The 24,379-nt window shown below is 40.6% G+C and overlaps 1 long non-coding RNA gene across 1 annotated transcript in view; it reads left to right on the top strand.

Moving 5' to 3' along the window:
• LOC110255588 overlaps nucleotides 1-20,590 on the top strand; it is a 72,611-nt gene extending 52,021 nt beyond the window's left edge. The window contains exon 3 of the long non-coding RNA XR_002336139.1: nucleotides 19,339-20,590. This is a non-coding gene — a long non-coding RNA (uncharacterized LOC110255588). The remainder of the gene's footprint in view (nucleotides 1-19,338) is intronic.

The following is a 24,379-nucleotide window of genomic DNA, read 5'->3' as shown; positions in this document are numbered from 1 at the left end:
CTTGGCAGGCAGGCAGCACACATTTCATAAAAAGCAAGCATCTGAAATGAAGATTTCAACCTGCTGTCCCCATGCCAGCATCTTCCAGCTTTTCCTTTTTACCCTGAGACAAAATTAGAGATACCAAAAGTTCCTTCGGAAATAAAAGGTAAAAATGAAGCACGTACTTGGTTCTGATGAACGAGCAGAGCTGCCTTACCTTCCTTGTATGAGTCACAAGGAGCTTATAAGAGGGACTCGTGTCATTTACCAGGGTGGAGGTCACTTCCTGTGGAAGAGGCTATTGGTGAGAGGACACGTGATGGTGGAACACCAAACAACACACCTCCAGATTGTATTGTATTCCTGGAGATTTCTGATCCTTTGGCTTCCCTTCACTTCTAACAGTGTCACAGTGGATCTCTGTAATTGGAATTATCTGGAAATAGAGAAGTTTCCACGTGATTGTTACAGTCCCATGCCAGGTTCCCTTTATGACCCATTGCACCTATTTTCCAGACTTCTCAGGGTAAGCTAGGTAGATTTGAGGAACTCATCTGTTTGTGTAGGGACTACTCCTACTTGCAGTTTGTGCCTCTCTCTCTCTCTCTTTTTTCTTTTTAGGGCCGTACCTGTGGCATATGGAAGTTCCTGGGCTAGGGGTTGAATTGGAGCCACAGCCACAGCAATACCAGATCTGAGCCACATCTGTGACCTGTGCTGCAACTTGTGGCAATGCTGGATCCTTAACCCACTGAGCCAGGCCAGGGATCAAATCCACATCCTCACAGAGACAACGTTGGGTCCTTAACCCTCTGACCCACAATGGGAACTTCCTGTGCCTCTCTTTTCATTCATCCTCTGTAGATCCAGAATGAATTCAGAGACTCCCAGCTCAGTGTCAGAACTAACCAGATCACTCATCTTTAGACGAAGGATTGAATTGAGTCTTAGGGAGATAAAACAATTAATCCACAATCATCCAAGCAACTTGAGGCAAAACAGGAAGGAGAAATCTGACTCTTTCTTCATCATTCCAGACTGCCTCTTTTCTTGTTACTACACGGTGGGAGTTTATTGAGTAACAGCTTAGCTGGACGACTTCTTCCTCTATAAGATTATTAATGATCTAGTCTCAAATGAACTGCAACTCTTAAATTGTTAACAATTTAGGGATATTAAAATATGATAATTTGTACCCAAAGGCATAACTTCTATTTCTAGGCAAATGATACATGCATCTATGCCAAAATTCTCCCTCTTGACTCAGGCTCACATTATATTTTGTGTACAAGATAATATTCCTTAGTACTCCATCAGCACATATTTAATGAGTACTTCCTATAGGTTCAGCACTCTTCTAGATGCTGTAGAGATTAGAGGGAAAGAAAAAAAGCAATGTCAATATGGATTCAGAAGAATAAAGTTGGGGCCTGTGGAGGAAATGTAGAAGGAAGAAGTCCAAAGGCTTTGATTCCCAAAGATGTGCTGGACCTTGAAAACTCAATGGCAGCTTGTAGGCAAGTGGGGAGCAGAGATTTTTATAGAAAGTCCCACTGAAGGCTGTGTCGTGTCGCACTGACCAGGTCAAGGGAGAAGCTTTGCTATTTCAAGATGAAATATACTTTGCTTAAGTCAAGACTCTTTGTGGGAGGTTAATTTGTTCTAAAGGAATCCAGGAGCAAAGTCATTGGCAGTCAGAGAGCTAATAAAACCCCAGGAGATACCACTTTCTTTCTCAGCAGAATTATAACAAAAAGTTAAAGATGATTATGACTTTTAGTCTGCAAGCCTTTCTGCTGACAGAGGTCTTTTTCATGTATGTTTTATATCTAAATGGAGTGAGGGGTACCCTTGAAAAAAATGTTGTCTCCGGAGTTAGGTCCTTCTTGGTTCCGTAAGGATGATTTGAAGGTTTGAAGAGAATTTTGATCTGGTTGTTAGAAGAAAAACACATCTTGAGATGGTCTCAAAGTTTGCCAAACCTCTCTTCTTTCACTAATTAAGTGCCATCTCCCAGCCCTAGTTTTTAGAATGTTATCAATTTATTTAACTCTGAGGTTTATACAGCACTTTCATTTCCCTGCTTAGAGAGGAAGGGAGGGCGAGCATTATGACTTTCATGTTACATATGAAGAAACTAAGCTTCAGAGAGGTTAGGACACTTGCCAAAGTTTATATGGCTCATAAGTGGCAGAGTTGGATGAGGAGGGAGGTATTTCCTGATTTCATCCGGTGGTCATTCTGTCACACTCTCATGGCCTAGTGTTAGCAAGCAGGAAGAAAAAGAAAAGCAAGGGTTAGGACTGATGGATACTGACTAGGTTAACCCAGCTCCCCAAAAAGCAACACAGTTGGAAAAGAAAGACCTCTCCATTTTTATATGTTTTAAAGCCCTCACCAGTGTCATATGGAATGAAAAATTAATGAGCACCTGTAAAAGATTTCATTGCCCAGCTCCCTGGAGCCACAATTTAAAGGTAATGTTATTTTCTATATTAATAGCCATTCCCAATGATGTTTCTTTTTACATTAATGCAGATGCCAGGTAATTTGGAAGAGACCAAATAGACCAGGAGGAGCAACTCAGATTGCTCACTCAGCAGCCCTCTAATTTGAAAAGAGAGCTTTAGGAGCAGAGACTTCCCCTGGGACTCCCCCCAGGGTCATTAGATGCACACAAGCTACTCCTTAAAAATAACATCCCTATTTCTTCTCCTCCGGAAAAAACTTGTGCCCCGGTAACTGTAGAATAGAATTCCATTATCGCAATACTCCCACTGAGTTTCTCTTCCACTGCTCATTTCTCAGACGTTTTCCTTAAACATGACTGCTTGCTCCAGCACCGATGAGGGAGGAGGATGAAACAGTCTGCTCATAAAATGGCAATGATCATCATCTTGGTGATTTCAGATGAAGAATGGAAATGTCCTCAATCTGAGATCCGAGCTTAGTATTTAGAGACATCCTGAAGAATTGCTCACCTTTTCAAGTCCTGTCCTCATTCTGGAAGAGCTCAGGCTGCAACACTCTCTTGTAACCTTCAGCCTGACCTCCTTCAAAGAAGGAGAACCTTCTGAATGTTCCCAGATTCATTGCCATCCGCCCCCACCCTGCTTTTCTGACCAGAAACATAATTACTTCTCAGAGCATAAAACAAAGGAAATGCATGGGTGTCTTTTCTGACACTGGTTTGAAGTTACTCTGATAAATTAGCCTAAATTTGCACAGAGTTTCTCAAACGCAGTGAATATTTCATGTTGAATTCTTGTTGGGCCTTCATATGTGCCTGCCCCTTTCCTGTCAGTCTCTTGGTCTTTGAAGCACAACACCGTGGAGAATTCAGGGACTAGCTATAGAAATAACAGACTTCAAATATTCCCAGTAATACTGGCACATCTGTCTGTCTGTCTGCCTATCTATCATCTATCTATCATTTACATGCATTGCCCTACAAATATGTACTACTAAGTACACAAAATGCATTTAAACACATACATAGACGATGCAAAGTAAAAGATGCTATGATTATGAATAGGGGTTGTATTTTTCCTTTACTTGAAAGAATCATCTGAGGTTCTTCCTTAACCAAAGTTTTAAAGTTCTCTTATGAAGCCCCTGGACTAACCATCATGTTCTACTCACCATTTTCTCTCTCACAGTCCTTTAGGATATGGTGGGGAGAGTGATCTTAAAGTTCTTAACCTGAACTATTTCCACTTGATTGTTACCTGGGCAGCAAAATGAGCCAGACATATGGCTGGTGACAGGGTCTCATGTTCCCAAACACATCAGGCAAAGAACAGTGTGGTGGAGACCCAGTGATCTTTCCCTCTAAGTCATGTCTCCAGTGAATGTCTGTATGTCCTGATTTAAGTGCTCTTATATAAAATCACTTTGAAACACAGAAAATAGACAAGAAAAAAATATTACTCTTGCCAACATGATAATCTTAAAAATCAATCCTAAAAAGTAAGTTGTTAAGAACAAGTTTTCACTCTTGTTCTTACTCTCTTAATAGAAGACAGGGAAACAGTCAATATTATACCATATGTTAAAAAGATTTCCAAAAATATAAAGCAGTGCCACTCTTCTCACTACTTTTTGTGTTATTCTGGAAAAGTACTGTCATTTTTTCATATGAAGTATCATATTTATGTTACTATGTAATGATTTTTATTGTTATTTTGAATGAATTAGTAAATTAACAACTATTCACAGTTTTGTTAAATATTCACAATTTTGTTTTCCGTTATGGTCAAGCTTGATAGATATAGTGCCTGTAAACAAAAGATTCATACTCTCAAAAATTTTTAAGAGTGTAAAGGATCCTGAGACCAAAAAGTTTGTGCAACTCTTTAGGGAGTAAAAGAAAGCAGGATGGATCCTTCCCATTTGGAGCTTAGACTGAATTACCTCAGGCAGCCCGGAAATACTCATTCCCTTCCATGCACCACCCACTATCACGGGGGCTGGAAGCCTGAGAACTCATTTCCCAGAATCCCTTGCCAGGAAGGCTTCAGATTAGATTCTGCCAATGAGACACATTCTCACAAGATGTAGAAAATAGACCCAAGCCGAAAAGCGACTCCATGGGCAGGTGTCTGGGCTTTAGCAGATGGGAGATTTTTCAGCAGCTCTTGGTGTTGCTATAGTCATGGGTTTTGGGATTCAGGCCGCCGTGATTATTACCAATCATTTCCTGTGATTCCAGAAAGTTCTCAACTCTCTTGAAGCTAATGGCAAACTTTAATTTTTCTCCTCCCACCATTTCAACATTTTTGTAACCCTCGAATTCCCTTACTTATATCTCTTTCTATTGAAAACACCTCAAGAGGTTGTGTTTTTCTGAACCATCTTCCTTTGTCACTGGAGTATCAAAAGCCAAATGAACAAATAAATTACAAAATGCAGGCAAACTGTGATTAAGTACCCCAAGAGAAATAAAAAGAGTGCTGTAATATAGGCTAAGAATTGACACTTTGTTTTAGGTTAAAATAAAATGTATACATGAGAATTGTATAATCTGTTCATTTATGGTGCTGATTCTTTATTCGTTTTTGGTTTTCTAAGAAGACATTTGGTTTGTTTTTTTTTTTTTTTTAAGTTTCCAGTTATGAGGAAATAAAACCATAAAATAATATTAGAAATATGACATTGACTTTAAGAAATTAATACCAGTGTTCCTTGTCACAATGATTTGTTAATGTGTTATAAAATTTTACAGACCCTTACCATATGGAAATGTTTTGCACAGAAATTCTTGGAAACGTAATTTAGAATCTTGTTACAGAGAAGCTTCATATAAAACATTGATTTGGTGATATGATGAGTGAAAAGCAAAATTTCCATTAATTTTTATTTTAATTTCTGAGAAAATTTCTGCTTCATTACCACTTCTGGAAATAGCAGCACAAGCTAAGTCCTCTGAAACACAATTTCTAGTGAGTGGAACAAAAACTTTAGACTGCTGAAATGAAATATATCAGACCTCAGCTTTGCAAAAATAAGTGATGTTCACCATCAGTAATTGATTTAATTATTTTTACCGAAGTTGCAAGGAAGCCAGATGTTGCAATTATATTCATCAGATAAAATGGATGCTGTGTGTGTGTGTGTGTGTGTGTGTGTGTGTGTGTGTGTGTGTGTAGATCTCCCTGAAACTTGGTGCTGCCTTCTTAGGTCTTTAAGATAAAAAAGGATGTGTCAGGAGTTCCCATTGTAGCTCAGTGGCTTAAGGACCTGGCTTTGTCTCCATAAGGATGTGAGTTCGATCCCTGGCTTCGCTCACTGTGTTAAGGACCTGGTGTTGCCACAAGGTACAGTGTAGTAGCTTGGATGTGGCTTGGAGCCAGTGTCACTGTGGCTGTGGTGGAGGCTTGCAGCTGCAGCTCCAATTCGCCCCCTGACCTGGGAACTTCCATATGCTGCAGGTGCAGCTGTAAAAAGGGAAAAAAAAGGATGGAGCATGGAGATACACAGGTTTTTCTTTAGAAACAGCCTTAGAAGTCAAATACCAAATCAGTTCATTTTCCAGATTTCAAAAACTGCCAGAGCTAGTGACTATTCCAAGGGCACACCCAGAATGCAGCTACTGTCCCCATTCTAGAGCAGTCACTGGAGCCCAAGACCCACTAACCATGGGAAATTTTCAGAACTCAACTTTGTGGAATGTGTATTATGAGAACAATAGATCTTTAAATTTTTTTTGCTGAATATAAAATGTACTGTATACAACCACTATGGAAAACAGTATGGAGGTACCTCAGAAAACTAAATATAGAACTACCATATGATTCAGCAGTCCCCAATCTTGGGCATTTTTCCAGACAAAACTTTCATTGAAAAAGATACATGCACCTTATGTTCATTGCAGTACTGTTCACAATAGCCGAGACATGGAATCAGCCTAAATGTCCATCAACAGATGAATGGATTAAAAAGATGTGGTACATATACACAATGGAATACTACTCAGCCATAAGAAAGAACAAAATAATGCCATTTGCAGCAACATGAATGGAAGAGACTCTCATACTAGGTGAAGTAAGTCAGAAAGAGAAAGACAAATACCATATGCTATCACTTATATCTGGAATCTAATATCTAGCACCAATGAACCTGTCTACAGAACAGAAGCAAACTCATGGACATGGAGAACACACTTGTGATTGCTAAGGGGGAGGAAGTGGGATGGACTGGAAGTCTGAGGTTAGTAGATGCAAACTATTGCATCTGGAGTGGATAATCAATGAGATCCTGTTGTATAGCACAGGGAACCATATCTAGTCACTTGTGATGGAGCATGAGGATAATGTGAAAAAAAAAAAAGAATGTATATAAGTGTATAACTGGGTCACTTTGCTGTACAGCAGAAATTGACAGAACATTGTAAATATACTATAATAAAAATTAAAAATAAAATATCCCAATTCACCAATGTCCAAAAAAATAAAATGTACTGTAATCTTTAAATATTTTTGCATATCTCTGCCACCCTTCTCATTATGTCATGTACAGTGAAGTTTAGAGCTATTGAGAAGCTGGGTGTATCACAAATATATTTATTGGGATTGAGGCATTGGTCATAAGTTATACCAAGAGGAGATAAGAATTATTTGGTTAAATGTGTTGTCTCTTGACTTCAAAAGTGAGTCATGGCACACATTTCCCAACTAAGCAGGTGCTATAAAAAGCACCACAAGAGTCAAGGGATTGGATTTTCATCTTTTTATTGGTGAATTCTCCTTAAACCTTTCCCTTTTCTACTTCTTTTCATTAAAGCCTTTAAAAATCATTTTTATCTCTTTCCAATAAATAGCAATATAACTTCACTATTATTAATATCCTTTTTAAAATGAGGTCGTTTTTTGGTTTATATTTAATCACAAGTATCCACATTCTTTTCCTAATTTGGTTTCTATGGGTACCTTTCTCTTCTCTTAATGATGAGTCATATCTGTGGGTGCTGAAAATAACGAGGTTATCTAAAATATATTTAAGAAAAACAGACACTTTCTTCTGTTGCTTTTTTTTCCCCAAAGGAGGCACATCTGTTTTAAATCCACTAGCTTTGTAAAAAACTAAATTAGGAAGAACGGCAGAGCCATAGTCAAATGAAAACTAAGAAATTGTGTTTTAATTATTTTTAAATTGCTGCTTTACATCATTTTTACAAGAGGTCCTGATGAACAGATAAAATGACTTCTTTACCTGGTAGCAACGGGTGTTATGATGGATAAAGTGAAAGTCAGAGAGAGAAGAAGGGCAGATGAGAAAGGAAGTAGGGTATAAGAGGGTAAGTGATAGAGGTAGAATCTTGCAGAACAATTTAATATTCCAAATCCTTTATTTTATAAATGAAGAAGTCACAGGCAAGTGATATAAAGTGACAATAAAACTGAGAACCTGCCCCTGGAGAATCAAGTTACATATGACTTCGTCTGTACGTGAAAAGCAAAATGAGAAACGAGGCCCTTCTTTCTACTTAAATTAGGTTTAGAACTAGAATTGTCAAGTTGTGCTGTCTGAGTTGATTAGGTCATCAAGCTACTTGGGTACCTTCCTGATATCTACTAAAAGTTGTGCTTTGCAAAGCCAGCCTGTGTGTGTAGAGAAAAGGAGGATCAGATCCTGCAACCCTGAGGCTACCTGGACAGCATTTAGCATCACGTATGGCTCAGCTTTGTGTTGAAAAACTATCTTCCCCCAATCCTGTTTACATTGGCTTCTCCTGGTTTTCACGTCGTCTGTCATCTAGTTACTCAGCTCCTGAGATAGGCATAGCCCTGGGTTCAGTGCTTAATGGGAATGCAGAAGTACAGGAGCTTGCAATCTAATTAGGAAAGAAATAGATGGGTGCAGAGGTAAAGTGGCAGATCCTGGGCACGCGTGTGTGTGTGTGTGTGTGTGTGTGTGTGTGTGTGTGTGTGGAGTGGGAGCTGAGTTCAACAAAGCGAGTGACATTTGCACAGTGCCCTGGATTTCAGCTGCACCGAGAAATGTGAATAGGTCCTAGATGTCTGAAGGAGATGGGGAATTCTAGGGAAGGAACAGCAGGCATATACCCTTGAAGTTGGTGATAAACACCATCTCTATCAGGATCAAAAAGGAACATTATCTGTAGGAGGAGCAGGGGTTGACGGTGAGGGATAGTTAGGTAGATAGGTTTTACAGGGACTTGAATACCAGGCTGAACACTTTGTATTGATCTCATTAAACATAGCAATCTGACTACCAGCCTCTGAATAAACAGCCTGTTGGTGGTGGAAAGTATAGAAGAGAAATTGCCTTGTGATCCATTAAAATAATGACATGAAGCCAAATTGCCTGATTTCCCAAAACCCCATCATTTCATGAGCTATTCCTTGGATAAAATTACTTTTCTGACTCTGCAACAGTATAAAAGAATACTCTCCAAACCACAACATTGAAACAAGCTGGAGTGCTTTGGGTTGTGCACTCCATGTGGATTTATATGTCTTTATTGCTCTTTTATTGTGGAGGTTGTTTGGGTGAATATGTATTCAGAAGTGCATTCAAAAAGCAAAAGCTTATGAAGTGGAGAAACTAAAAATGTAATGGATCTGACTGAACTACAGAGAAATAGAAGTGACAGGGCTTGAATTTCCAGAGAATATAGCAGTTTTTTGTGTGACTGAACCCAAAGGTGATGAAACAGCCTGCCTACCCCACGGTGACTTCTTAAAGGTCAAAATGAGACCTGAGAGAAACAGGAAAGTGATGGGGGCTGGTGTACGGAGAGCCCTTAGAGGAAATCAATTGAATATGCTAATGGTCCAGTGTGAGAGGAAGACCCACCAGGATAAGGCATGGTCCCCATGAGATAGGTGTATTTGACAGAAAAAAGTCAATAAACCAAGGTCCATCGTTTTTTCTTGGAGTCCCTCATGCTGGGCTGTCCCAGCCAATGGGCTAGAAGGAGGTTTTGATGGCAGGTGAGTGCTCATGGGGTCCCATCATACCCTATCACTGTTAAGCTCAGCATCCCTGTTGGATCCTGCAAATGAGCCAGAAGAGCCTACTGGGGGTTGTGGCAGGATCACACAGCCTGTCCCACTTCACTGAGCTTGCAAGTCCAGAAGGGACACAGATGGATGGTAGGGGGAAAGAGGAGAGGAAGAGAGGGCAGACCCACCGAGCCAGCCAGATCAACTGAATCAGCATGTCAGGGTAATAGAATCAGTGATGTCACAGCCATCTTCACCCTTCTTTGTACAAACATGTCACTTAAGACCCTTGCAGTCACCTTGTCCCATGGACTCTGATAGCTTTATTTTCATCCCCACAAGCCTAAGGGGACTAAATAGCCAGCCCTGGGGCTCCCTCCTTGGCCTTCTCTCCTTTCTTATGCTGGGCTATTTGCCCAGCTTCCAGTCCCAGCTAGAAGCAGTCAGTACTTTGGGGACTGCCGTATGAATTGCTGGTGGCCAGGTAGCTGTCCAGCCATCTCAAATATCTCAGCATCAGGAGTTTGGCTGTGTGGGGGCAGCCTTTTCTAAAGAGATGCTGGATGGGGGCAGGACATCTGAGTCTCTGTGGATCTCAGCCCAGGCTCCCAGGCACTCAGCAAAACAGACAAGTGGTCCTGAGGTTAAAAGCCCTCCTGCTTCTCCCTGGGGGATAGGGTCATATGCCAAGTTTAATGACTACTTCAGCTCATGAGTAGATTTGGGGATCCCTAGAGGAAAGGGGGGAGATGTGAGCGACAGAACTGGCTCTCCTTGGACTAATCTGGTGATGACTGTGTGGTATTCATAAACCAGCCTGGCCTAGGAAACCCTCACATGGAAAAGCCTTTCTTGCTGTCTAAACCACAAGTTCATAACTGCTGAAGCCAAGTATGACCTCAATGGTCTTTTAGCTATTATATCCTACTTGGGTTGGGAGTTTGGGTTTGTGGGAATTTGAGGAATGGGGGATCTGGGGTGCTGATGATAGGAAACTTTTGCTGCTTTTAGGACCTAGGACAGCCCCACTGCCCAACAGTGCTCTCAGGATTTCTGGGTTTGTCGAAATCCTAAATTCAGAGTTTGCCTTCCTCCTTGCTACCCAGGGCAAACTTTGGAGAAATGGAACAGAGGATATATAAGAAAATTGAGGAGGGGCCCGAGACTAATTTTTTCTAGGTCTAAATTCAGAAGCCTTTCTTGAAGGTGTTGCTATTGAAGCAAAAGATCATGTCTGGGTCTTACACCAAAACTGAGGAAGTTTCTGAGCATCATTGAGCATGACACCACCAGGGGGCAGTGTGAAGCTGCATCCATTACTCATCTTTTCGGTCTTGACCAAAGCCAAATCCAAACCACACATTTCTATCCCAGTGTAGGAGCTTCACAGACGCCCTCAGGTGGCATTTAACCTTTAAAGCTGTGGCAATGTTTAGTGAAACTGACAGTATCATTAAGAGTATGTTGGATTTTGAGGCATTGTGGTTCAGTGGTAGAATTCTCACCTCCCAAGAGTATGTTGGATTTTTCCCTTAAAAACAAAACCAAATTCAATTTTAATGGAGTATATGTTGCCATTCATTTTCTTATCTGAAATGACCATTTATTTCCAGTGGTTTCACTGTCTGAAATAAGAATGCGATATGGAATGTCCCTGCCCTAAGTTGTAAAAAAGAAAATTTGCTTTCTTGTGTCTTGCCTCAAGACACAAGATTTGTCTCCAGTCCATGTTATTAAAATTTAAACATTTACAAGGGCAGCACGATATACCAGAGACAGATTCGCACCAGGATTAATTTTTGTCCGGTGTCAAGCGTTGCCCTGAGAATGGCATGACTCTTGCCTTCAGAGAACTTATGCTTTCCCAGAGGATCCAACAAACTAACAGAAGAGCCAGCTCCCTGTCTCTCTTTTAGCTTTTAGGGAATAACTAGTCAATTTGGAAAATGAAAGAAGAAACAATAGAATCTTTTTGGAACCATCACAACTTAAGGAAACTGACATGTTCATAATCCTAGATTTTTGAGTAATACTTCTCAAGTAAATAGTGAATTTATCATTTCCATTACAGCCAAATTAGTGTAAGCAACTTCCTCGTTATTAAGAGAGCACTTCCCTCTTTTCCTAAAGCTTCATTATTTCCTCAGTAGTATTTTGTATTTCTTAGGGCTGTTTTGAAAATGTATGGTACTTGGGAACAGACACAGGTTGAGGTGGTAATCCAAGAACTGTCTCATAAAAACATTGAGAAGTTTGGAAGAACATTGAGTTTTTCAATTGAAACAGCAGTAAAGTAATGTCACTGTGTTATGAACCAGGCACTGCTTTCTTGCCTGCTGTGTCTTAGTTCTAATTAGTTAAACAGCGAAATTGAGCCCTGATTTGGAGACAAGGTTAAGCGTGTGATTGATTGCCTTCAGCACAGGATAGGGATTTATAAACTCTGAATCCTGGTCCCAGGTCTATTATTGACTTTGGGAAAGTCATTTAACCTCTTCTTTCTTATTTCTCTGAAGTAAAATGGAATATGGAATGGCCCATCTCACTGGGAAACTGTTATTAATCTCATAAATGATGGAAATACACTTTGCAAATTCAATTTGGCATTGCAGTGCTGGTGTGAACTCTTAACCAAGGGGCATGTGTCCCATTTTATAGAGATAAAGGCCCTCCACAGCCTCCCTCATTTACCCACGTCCATTCTCTGACTATGTCTGGATGCTCCCAGAATGTTATCCAGCTCTTCTCACCTTTATCTGAAGCAGACACGCAATCATATCAAAGACATTTATGCAACCACTGTGGAAAACAGTATGGAGGTTACTCAGAAAACTAAATATAGAGCTGTCATATGATACAGCAATCCCACTCCTGGGCATATATCTGGACAGAACTATAGTTCAAAAAGATACACACATCTCTAGGTTCATGGCAGCACTATTTACCATAGCCAAGACATGGAAGCAACCTAAATGTCCATCGACAGATGAATAGGTTAAGAATATATGGTACATGTATACAATGGAATATTACTCAACCATGAAAAAGTAATGAAATAATGCCATTCTCAGCAACATGGATGGAACTGGAAATTATCCTACTAAGTGAAGTAAGTCATAAAGAGAAAGGTAAATACCATATGATGTCACTTATATGTGGAATTTAAAATACGGCACAAATGAATCTATCTATAAAACAGAAACAAACTCACAGACATAGAGAACAGACTTGTGGTTGCCAAGGGGAAGGGTGAAGAGAGTGAGATAGACTGAGAGTTTGGGAGTTAGTAGATGCAAATTATTACATTTAGAATGGATATGCAATGAGGTCCTGCATCCGGCACAGAGAACTATATCCTATCTCCTCGGATAGACCATAATGGAAAAGAATATAAAAAAGAATGTGTATATATGTATGACTGAGTCACTTTCCTGTACAGCAGAAATTGGCACAACATTGTAAATCAACTATAATAAAAACATAATGAAGACATTTAGAAAGCATCTTTATGTTCTTCAGGAAGCAAGGACTGTGAAAGTTGTTACTGTAGCTGTGCTTGCACTTCTTCTTGCTTCAGAGTGATGGGGAAGGTGGGGGTTTGGGAAACAGGGGCAAAGTGGCTTTATTAAGGAGACAGTTTCTCTACAAGAGGAGAGCACTGGACCAGGACCTTTAGCAATGAGTTTCTCCTCGCTAGACAATAAAAACTGGAATCAGGTGAATTTCATTTTTACTGTGTACACAACAGCAGGCACCATGTTTGGTACAAAGTAGCCACACAATAAATGTTGGTTGAAGGAAAGATGAGGGGAAAAATGAGCTGGTTCACTTGCAATGCCAATAGCCATACCAAAGTGCTTAGAAGCTTCATTTTCCATGAAGATCTAAATAATAAAATAATCATCAAATAATAAGAAGTATACTAATCAATTTTATCTCAATGTACACTTAAAAAAATTTAATATGTTCCCAAAATGAATTTTAACTTCCATCTTTGCTATTTTTGGAGGTTTTTTTCCGTCAGCAGTCAAATTTTTCTACAAGCCTGGTGCCAAGAATGCAGAAAAAGAAAAAAAAAAAAAAGAAATGGTGAGAGATGCTGGTTTAAACTTATATTGTGGAATTTCCAACTAAACCTAAGTAGCTCACATGGGAAAATGTAATTTCAGTCAGATGGATTTTATCCTTGTTTATTCCTAAGCATTCAAAATATTTGCTAAAAGTAAAGGTATAAAGAGGAGAGGCAAATGCCTTCAAAGCCTACTGTTACTTCTCAGAAGCCCGGCCTTACCTGAGAATCGGAAAACTGCACAGCCTGATGGTCTTTTTGAATGTAGAAGTGATTCCCAAGTCTTACCTACGGATGATTTGTACTGGGATTTGAGCAGTTTGGTCTCTTGAAAAGAGGCAGCCACATTTTAAGACTTTCTACCACCTTAGAGAAAGTTCTCTCCTGAAAGGAAAAAAAAGAACTTGATATCATTTCAGGAGAAGAGTTATATTCTCTCAGATTACCACATGTCCCCAAAAAGCTATTGTTGAAGGGCAAAACACATTATCACTTGGAAGAAAATGTAGATTTAAAGCCATTTGCAAAAGAAATGCTTTACTTTTTCTTTAATGACTTGGATCCATATTCAATAAAGAGCTTTGCTAATCATTTTTTTTCCTAATTACTTTGGCTAACTCATATTCGATGAAAAAAATATATTGTGGAGACTGCAGTAAAGTGTAAGTTGCTCTCCCATGTAATTAGTTTGTTCTGGAACCTCATTTTTATTACAGAAATAATTTGTGGTAGGTACTTATAAGGGAGGGGTGTAAGCTGGAAGGCTTCAGGATGATATTTCCTATATGAAACTTTCTCTACCATGACAATTCATTTTATTCCTTGGAAGTCAGACATATACTTTACAACTCATTTCAGATAAACAGACTCAACAAGCTCAGGCCCTTGACAGTCTTTCTGTGGCATTCCGTTCATGAAGAGAATTAAAGGCTTCAGGCTATGTATTAACTTCCAGAGCACCTATTTTTTGGGGTCCTGCTTCTCTCTCTTGCATCTCTCTCTCTCCTAGTGTCAAATTGATTGCATGGAAGATACAGGGACTGGTGGAGGGTACAGGGAAGGGAAAGCCATGCCCGTACTTGAGGGACTGCCCTTTGGGGACATTGACCATTTTGTTCTTGGTTCCCAAAAGCCAGAAGGCAAAGGGGAAGTGCTTTCATGTTCTTCTCTAAAATCAATCTCTCTGCCAGTGCCCAGGATCCTCTCCATACCAACCCCCAAGAACTTTTTCTCAACCATTTTCAATTTTATCCTCCACTTCGCTCTTTTTCCTTTGCCTTCAAACATGAGTGAGTTCATTTGTATTTTTTCTTTAAATGACTTAACCTTCCCAAAGTCTTCAAACAAATGTTCTTTCCCTGATGCTTCTTTTCTTCGTGATCCACTTCCTGACTTTTATGTACTTTGCAGTCTGACCCTATCTTGAAATACCTTTATTTCTAACTCGTTAATGCAATAAAATCAAACCTCAGTACAGAAAAGAACCCCAAGAGATGATCTGATCCCAGTGTATAACTTCAGGCATCAGTAGCCAGGCATTTTCCCCCAGAGAACATCTTTCTAGGACCTTATTTCCCTTCCCTATGGCTCTCTACCTCCTGGTGCCAAATTGACTATGTGGGAGAAGCAAGGGAGATGAACAATGCTCTCTCCCCGGGTCTGGAGTGATGCCCTATGTTTTCAGACAAGGCATTGGGACCAACAGCCAGGGGAGACTGCCTTTGGATAAGTCATAAAGTGTTGTCTCATGCTTTTCATTCTTTTGACTATGTTTGACGCAATTGAAAGGCCATTTGGGTTTCCATGATACTGCGTTTTGAGTTTAATTTTGAATAATAGTATAGAATTGGTTAGGGACCCGGACACTTATAGAAGGTCACAAGGATCCTGTGAAAGGATAAAAGACTGTCATAAGCAAAGGGCCTTCTATGAGCAAAATCACTGGCATGATTCTATTAGAGAAAGATTACCAACTTAAAAACAATTCAGAGATGAGTGCTTTTGAAATTCATTATTTGATTAGGGTTCTTGATTTGGACTTTGGAAATATTCCCAAAAGAAAAAGGAAGCATTGACTGAGTTGTAGTATAACAGATAGTACATTTAGATATGTATTAAAATATGCAAAATTGAATGTCTTTCATTGGGATAGTTTTATTACATTTCTAAGAATAACCATATGTAATTTTTCCTTTTTTAAAAAAACTTTTTTCTGGCCACTAATATTAAACAATTGATAAGAATACTCTACATTGCATCTTAGAATGAAAGTAGAAATAAGACATTGCACTGCTGTATGTGTGTGTGTGGTGGTGTTTGTTTTGTTTAGTCTGTTGGGTGCTTGAATGGGAAGATTCAGAAGAGCAAGGTGAAGGCTGTGTATTTGCCCTGGGGAGAGTTCCTAATTGCAAGAAGTTGTAGATAGCTGATCTGGCCTAGGAGACTGAGGGTTTGCAGACTTTGAGCTGCTGAGGCCAGGCTTGGACCATGCGCAGAGTCAGCCGGGCTGTGACAGTCAAGGAGCAGGAGCAGTGTGACCAGGGCAAGACCACGATAATCCCTTGCCAGCACCACTATCTCTAACCATCCTGTTGTCTTTGAGTCATTCCCTTGAGGTTTAGAGAGTAGCTCAGGTCACCTGCCTGGGCCCTGGTTTCCAGGACTGCTGAAAAGTGATGGGGGGAAACGAGAGGAGACGATCTGAGAAAGACCTAACTCTTCCAGTTTCCTTGGACTGGAGGATGAGGGGACAAAGTCTCTCAATACATCTGTACACTGGAGAGAGTTTCTCAAGAACAGAAAGGAGCCTTGGATTTTGGACAGTTCCCTCTCCTGGTCTCCCCCACCTGAATATTCATTATACAGAGGAAAGGTATTAGAAGACTCTGGCTAAGAAAAATTCTATATGCCCTCTGTTGATTTATTAAATTACTCTAAGACTCAGAACACTCTTCTCAGCATGGTTAATATATTGTAATAATTTCTAGCATTGTATACCTCTGTAATCCTACTCAGTAAAAGTATATACCTTTATACCATTAGCGTCAGGCAGGGAATACAGCACGTATGTTTTAGGGGGTAATATCATTTCTTCAGCTTCAAGAATCACCCTTGTTTCACATTAAATAGCTACAGCTCCAATTCTGCCCCTAGCCTGGGGACTTCCATATGCCGTGGGTGCAGTCCTAAGAAGCAAAAAAGTAAATAAATAAAAACAAAAATAAAAACAAAATCCTGCAAACTGGGTAAGCAATGTTCAAAATATTTCAGGGGCCTTTTTATTTTACTCAAAGACAAGATTTTCAGGTAACACCAAGTGTTTTTGTTTTTTTAACAACTAGGTGGTTGCAAAGGTTCATTCATGATAACAAAATCCATGAAGGATTTTCACTTGGCCATTTTTAGTGGTATAACTGAAGTTACACTGTTTGTGTAAAAGTAAGAAAACTGTATCTATTTGGAAATATAGCATACTTTTTAATTACCTGCCCCCAGTTAGTCTAAATTCATCGGAATTGATCCTAGAGAACTTGTCTACAAAGATATCCCAGCAATGGATTATTATTATTATTATTATTTCCCAACAATACAGTGACCAAAAATAATTCAGGAGGTATTTTCTTGTCCTCTCGCAATATCTGCTCTGGTCACACACAATTTGTCTGCTTTCTCACATAGAGCTTTCTCATGTTGCCCTCTTTTATCTCACATGTGGTAATATAAGTAGGAAGGGAAAAGGAAAAGAGTGAAACAGCAGCCACTGGGGCCCAAGTTTCCGGGAAGAGGAGCAGAAAATACTGAAACATTTGGAAGGGGTTGGAATTGGGCACATCCAGCAGGAAGGTAGGGCTGTGACCCTTGGTACCAGGGGCAGCCGGGCAGCCATAGGTGTCACATGGAGGCCAGAAGAGGTGGTTGAATGACAAGACTCAAGGAAGCAGGGTAGGTGCTGGGAACAGCTTGGGACTTTGGGTCCTAAACAGCAAACTTATTCACAAAGAGTTGTAAACTATCACAAAGATAGAAACAGAGTAACCAATGAGAGAATGAGCTATGGAGTTAGGCTGACATGAGTTTGAGGTCAGGTGCTGCCACTTAGGATGCGATTTTGGACCATTTATTTAGCCTCTGTGACCCTCAGCAGGCTCCTCTGTAAAATGAGGTTCAGAATCCTTGCCCACAGTATGGTCGTGATAACTACATGACCTCATGTTTGGGGAGCAATGTTTGGCACTCAACGTAAGACAGTTACTGACTTTTCTATGAATGAACCTAAAAATTAATACTTTTCTTATTAATAAAAATTTGAAATTAATCAAATAGCTATGTTGAGAATATTGTCTTCAATAAAATAATCACTCCCTAGCCTGGTCAGTGGTTTATGTAAATGGAACATCCCAGACGTTGAAGTCAGACTGATCTGGTTTAAGATCCTGGATCCTCACTCAGTAGGAATATCATTTTTAACCTGGAGACTCTTTCCTTGTGAGTAATGGGGAATCGAGTTTACTTTTATCAGAGAGTTGTTGGTGGGGTACTAATGGGCTTAGTAGGGGCTTATTAAATTGCCAGTGATTCTCAGTTTTCAGGATTTGGGATTTTTGTCATTTAAGTGGCCGGTTGGAAATTAGCCTAATGAGTGGAAGAAATACTACACAAGTATTAATCAAGGGAAGAACCTAGAGTAAGAGTGTGTAGTAAGTGTCATGATGAAGTAGCAGTAGATTCAGCGTTAGAACCTGGCATATAGATTCAGTAGGTGGGGGGTCTCTTCTTCATTAAAATAGCATTCATAATTAACTGAACTCAGCACAAGAAATAACCTAACTTGTGTGAACTAGGCAATGTTTTAAAAGTTGAATAACATGGCTCTTTCAAGGGTCAAAACTCAATAATATGTTCATGATACATCTTAATTGTGGTATAGTTCAAGTTTTAATAACATGGCTGTTTTAGGGTCAACACTCAACAGTGTTCTTGTGACACATTTTAATTGTGTCCAGTGACTTTTTTCCATAGTTTATCCATGATTTTCATTCCACTTAGCAATGTGTTTCTCTGGTTACTAAGAAGGGTCAATGTAAACAAATTTCCACTTGGGGAAATGTTGTTCTAAAGGGCTGTACTCTTCTGTGTGCCCTCAGTTCATTGACATGAACTCAACTACCAGAATTTCTAGCAGCATAGACATCTGCTGACTCTAGGGGAAGGTGGCAAAGTCAAGTTCTACTTTCTGAGGCCCTGCAATGATCCTGGAATCTTCTTCCTCTGCAGACGAGGTGCCTCTTGATCTCATCCATGATTTCAATATCTTTATGTTTGGCAACTCATGTTCTTCGGTGGCCAGCCTCCCCCTCTGGGTCCTCAGTCTCATGCTTGTTCACCATTTGGCACAGCTGGTGGAATCCAGGCTCATCCGATAATCCAAGCCATCACAGCTGCCCGTCACTCCCAACAGTGGGAGCAGAGGCGAATCAGGATGGCTCAGCCTTTCATTAGGTCTCTGATGCGCAATCAGCCTTTCCCCATCCTTTCCTGCCCCCACCTACATCAGCTTGCTCTTCTTTTCGTGGTCAATCTAGTTTAATGTGTTTACATTCCTTGGTAGTGTTTAGCTAATGTTTTGTGAACTGGGAATTAAAACCTCTGACTTTGGATATCTTGTATAAAGGCGTATGTGTGATGACGAGGTGTTGGGTGTTACACACCATACATGCGGCAGACGCTCTGCTTTTCCTGTGTTTTTTAAATCAGCATGAATCTCTCATTACTCAGCAGTTACTTGGTGGAAACCATGACGTTACTGTGTGTATTTTTCAGATGGAGAAACTGAGGTCCTACATTTGAACTGGCTGCACTGAGCGTTGTGTGTCCAGGCGACAGAGTTGGAGCCCCAGTCCAGAGGCCCTGGGTATCATCCCAAAAGCCTGTGCTACGTATCTGTGGACAACTCCTTCTCCTCATTTTCTTTCTAGGTAGGTCTTTATTAAATCATAAAGTGAGCATTCATCATCTTGACAGTGAACGAATTATAAGCTAAAGGTCTATCTCTAAAACTTGGCTTCTGTTAATTCCTCCCCAAGCTCCATAGAACCAAATGTCTGAGTTGAACCATGCGCTCCTCCTCTAGTGGGTGTTTATTCTGATATGCAGCTATTTTTTTTTTTTTTCCGGCATTTCTTTCTTTGGGCTTACAGGCAGTGCCATCAACATAGGTGTTACTTTTCAGGCTATGTTTTACGTTCACTGATATGTCTGCCTTTGTGTCCAGAGTCTGGCTTGAAGCCATCATGATGACGAAAAAATAAATGAGCCTCTAGCAAACAATATGTAGGCCTCTGTAGGTATCTGATGACTTCATGTCTATAGAGTGAACAGAATGAATCAAAATTAAGATCCCTTTTAAGGCCTACCCAGTAATATGACTTTGATCAAAGTCAGGGTCCCACAAAAAGAGCAAAATTGATTTGCCAGTTTCATTGAGGTTCTTTTGCTTTGCCCAAATCAACTTACGGAGCTGGACTTGGGTGTCTGGAATGGTGGGATAAACAAAGATTCCAGCTTTAGCTGTACTCACTTGGCCTAAATTTTAATCATAAATCCATCACTTCAATATTTCATACAAATAAAAGCAATTTCCATTTTGAGTTTTCTCCCACTACCAAGGTCCTCATATAGCTCTTACCTCTCCAGCACCACATTGTAGAATTTCGATATTTGACCCAGAGGAAGCTGGGAAAGAGAATAGATAGATCCTGTTGCCTACAGTCTTTATTCAACTTGGATTTGCTTTAGTGGGCAGTGTGAATCAACACTCAGCTACATTGCATGCTACCCAAGAACATCATGACTCAAGAGTCACTGGCCAGAAGTCATTGAACTCGGTTTCAACAACTCCAGAGTCGAGAATTCATGGTTTCCATGTTTGCACCAGCTCTGAATCAGGAAATTCACAGAGTAATACAAGAGTCAGACTCGTGGAGTTCCCATGTGGCTCAGTGGGTTAAGAACCTGACTAGTATCCATGAGGATGTGGGCTGGATCCTGGCCTTTCTCAATGGGTTAAAGGATCTGGTGTTGCCATGAGCTGTGGTGTAGGTTGCAGATGCAGCTCGGATCCTGAGTTGCTGTGGCTATAGTGTAGGCTGGCAGCTGTAACTGTGATTCAGCCCCTGGCCTGAGAACTTCTGTATGCTGCAGGTGCAGCCCTAAAAAGAGAAAAAAAAAAAAAGTCAGATTTGCAAAATATATTCTGAATTCAAGGAATCAGAGACGTTGTTTCCTCTCCTGTAAAGTAAGTGTTGGCAGAATATCATTAGATAAAAAAGGGCATGTGGATGCTGGATTTTGTACCACTAGAGAGCTGGCTAGTAAGTCCTGTTTACTCTCGGCCAGAAGCTGAACCGACCTCAGAAAGGGAGTTCAGGCGTCCTCTTAGCTCCCAGAGACTTACTCTGATTTCCCTTTGCAGGCATATGGAGTCAATTTTCTACTGTCTCTATAAATACTGTTGTGTCTGTCTCTCTGCCAAACGCAGCTACCTTTCTCACCCCAGGGAGAAGCCCAGAGATCAGACATTCCTGCACGATAGCCCCCTTAGACACCAGAAGGGGAGGGAGCAGATTTGGCAGTCAAAGTGATGTGTGTATTTGAATCTTGAAAGAGCCAGGCTAAACTTAGAGTCAGTGGGCTCCCATAAATAACCCGTGTTCCCCTCTCTTTGTGTGGTTTGGACTGGAATGCCTCTCTCTTTCGAGTTGGACAAGCAGCCAGAGATCAAAGAGTCAACCGTTTATGGATGCGTAGTTCATTACAAAGTCATCAGGCCCAGCGGGAGGACTCTGGCCCGAGCACTAATCATTTTCTCCTATTACTATTTTGTGGCATGGATTAGGGTTGGAGGGCCCTCAAAGAACTTGTAACGACTTTAAATAACTTTTTAAAAGAGAGTAGAGATGAAAATTTGCTTTTAAAGGAGGGTTAAAACTTAACTGGCATCTTTTTAGGGTATGGAATGCAGTGGGAGGGAAGAGGAAGTAAAGAAATTGCCCCATTACCACATGGAATGTGGGTTCAAAAGAATAACAGAAGGCAGAACAGTATCCCATGTAATTGACTTACCCTTGGGTCAGCATTACCGAGAGGCTTTGATAAGCAGAGCAGAACATATACAGAGATTTTTTTTTTTTTTAAGCCCAAACTAGATAATGTATTTGAAAAACAGGCTTTGAACTAGTTTGCTGGAATGTAAAGAATAAATGTGTTTCAAGTTATGGCATGGGTGACGTGAACCACCCGGAATGGTGGACAATCACAGGATGCAAAGTAACAACTACTATGTATTCTGTGTCTACCGTGTGCGCGTGCGGGCAGCGGACACGCTATCTTTTCATCTTCCCAGCCACGCACAGGGAGGTGTTTTATCTCCACTCCCACACAGGGAAACGGGACGCCGCCAAGTTTAAGGCTTTGCTCAGCCATTAAGCGGTGAGCCCCGGATCTGAACTGAATTCTGGAATGAATCAGAGATGATGGCCCCTTAGCTTGTGATTGGGGTTCTGGCTTCCCAACACCTCCCCTGGCCTCTGTCGCTGGAGTTGTTAGAGTTCTTTTGCGTTGGGGGGGGGGGGGAGCTTTGCCATCTGTGCCTGTAGCTCTTCAGGCCAGGGTCCAGCATCCCCAAAACCTGCCCTCCTACATTCCTAATTCCTTCACCTCTGAGTCCTGCTCTGGCTTCTAGAACTGCCACCGAGCTCACACAGGCCTTCTGTGGGGAGCGATCCAGAGGATACATGATGAAGAAAATGCTTAAAGGAAATAGACTGTCCGGCCTCTCACCCTTTTCAAGGGCCATAAGGACCCCTGTTGGACATCCGGTTTCATTTGTGTATGATATGTAAAATGCTTTCTTTTCAAGACGGTCATTGAGAGTGGGTGTTTGTCCACAGGCATTAGACTTGATCACTGATACTTCAGACAAGATATTACCTAGAGCAGGTCCTGGATCTGGTCTTTTTGCTTGGATATCAGTGATGGCATATCTAGTAAAAATAACTCCTATCACATGCTTGATCAATGACAGTGACAGTCAAAGCACATTTCCTCAAATCTATTATTTTTAACAGGAATCATGTTCTGGTTTCCCATAATTTAGATTATTTCACTGAAATTGAAGCTGAACTGTATGAATCTTTAAAAAAACAAAAAAACCAGTATGTGATGGAGTGCAAAGAACTCAATGAATAGAGTCGGTATAAAGCCTCAGTGCCTGTGTAATCTCTGGGAGCCTCTGTCCTTGTCACAGATAAAACCTACATCACAAGGATGCCACAAGAGCAGATAATTCAGATGATGAGAAAGCCACACCTCGTTACAAATGTCAACTTCTTTCTGTTCCTTTCCATGTTATTAACTTTTGTTCACACTACTTTAAAAAAAAAAGTTTAAAAGGGTCAGAAATAGAAGCAAATAATCGATCAATTCTTTTATACCAAGGAAAAGGAATTGAGAGCATCATCTAAAATCCTCTGGCTCTCCCCCGCCCTAGGTTTTCTTGAAAGATTTCACACGTGCAGTGTAAGAAATTGTGAGTCAGCCTTCTCCAATGCTGACTTTAAGAGTTGCAGAACTCATCTGCCAGCCAGCACATATGTTCTTAGTTCCACGAGAGGAAGAAAACACATTTGCTGAAAAGAAATGGAAATTTTAAAGCCAGTTGAGTTGTAATAAAGACACTTCGAATTTTGCTAACTTCTTTTTCCCTCTGGTGCCTGCCTACTTTCCTGGGCCTGGACAGTTTCTCCTGCTCATGAGGCATCTGTCATGGCAAACGCTCTCCCCAGGGCATGGGTTCCAGCTGGCCGTGGAGGACAGGCACTCAAAGTCCAGAATGACCAAAAGATGGGATTACGATGCAGAAATTATTGGTTGACAGTGACTACTTCTACTACATTGTTTTTTGTTTGTTTTGTTTTTTGGTTTTTTTTTTTTTTTTTTTTTTTTTTTTTTTTTTTTTGCTTTTTATGGCAGCACCTGTAGCATATAGAAGTTCCCAAGCTAGGAGTCAAATTAGAGCTGCAGCTGCTGGCCTAAGCCATACCTCATGGCAACACTGGATCCTTAACCCACTGAGCGAGGGCAGGGATCAAACCTGCATCCTCATGGATACTAGTCGGGTTCGTAACTCACTGAGCCACAACAGGAACTCCCGACAGTGACGACTTCTTGAATACAGGCACTCGAAGGCTATAAATCTGTTCCGTTATTAAGATCTTGTAGCGATTCAACATGATAATAAACTTTGGTAATAAACTCCAGTCTGCACTTGAGGAAGCATGGCCTGAGTGGACAAAATCACATGGCCAAGGTCACATAACTAGTGAGCCAGGCAGAGGTGAATGAGAAAGCCCCTCGGTGTGGCATTGCATACAGGACCTCCACATGTGGAGAGGTATTTTCTTATTTTCTTCTGGGAAGTTGGCTTCAAGGAAGCATGTGCATGACCCCCCCTAACATCCTAAAGAACAGAGGGAAATACTGTTGCCTCTATGTTAACACTGTAGAAACCAGACTCCAACAAAATGTGGATTTCTCTTGAAGTAAAAGAAACCAGCTACAGAAATGAAACTCTTAACTCAGTGCTCTCTGTAAAAAAAAAACTAAACTCATTTCATGATGCTTTTCGCCTTCGTCACTTCTCAGTGAAGCTGTTTGGTCCCTCGGTAATTGGTATTTGGTTATTCTCATGGATTGTCGGTCGGGATGTTTTTATTCGTTAAATTGTGTAAGTAAAAATTGATGTGAGATGAGCACTGTAGCAGCCTTGGCCACAGAACAAAGGCTTTTCAAAACCAGCATTTCT

The sequence above is a fragment of the Sus scrofa genome, chromosome 10 (genome assembly GCF_000003025.6).
Source record: "Sus scrofa isolate TJ Tabasco breed Duroc chromosome 10, Sscrofa11.1, whole genome shotgun sequence".
In the NCBI taxonomy this organism is placed as follows: domain Eukaryota; kingdom Metazoa; phylum Chordata; class Mammalia; order Artiodactyla; family Suidae; genus Sus; species Sus scrofa.
This window is presented reverse-complemented; position numbering and strand designations above follow the sequence as displayed.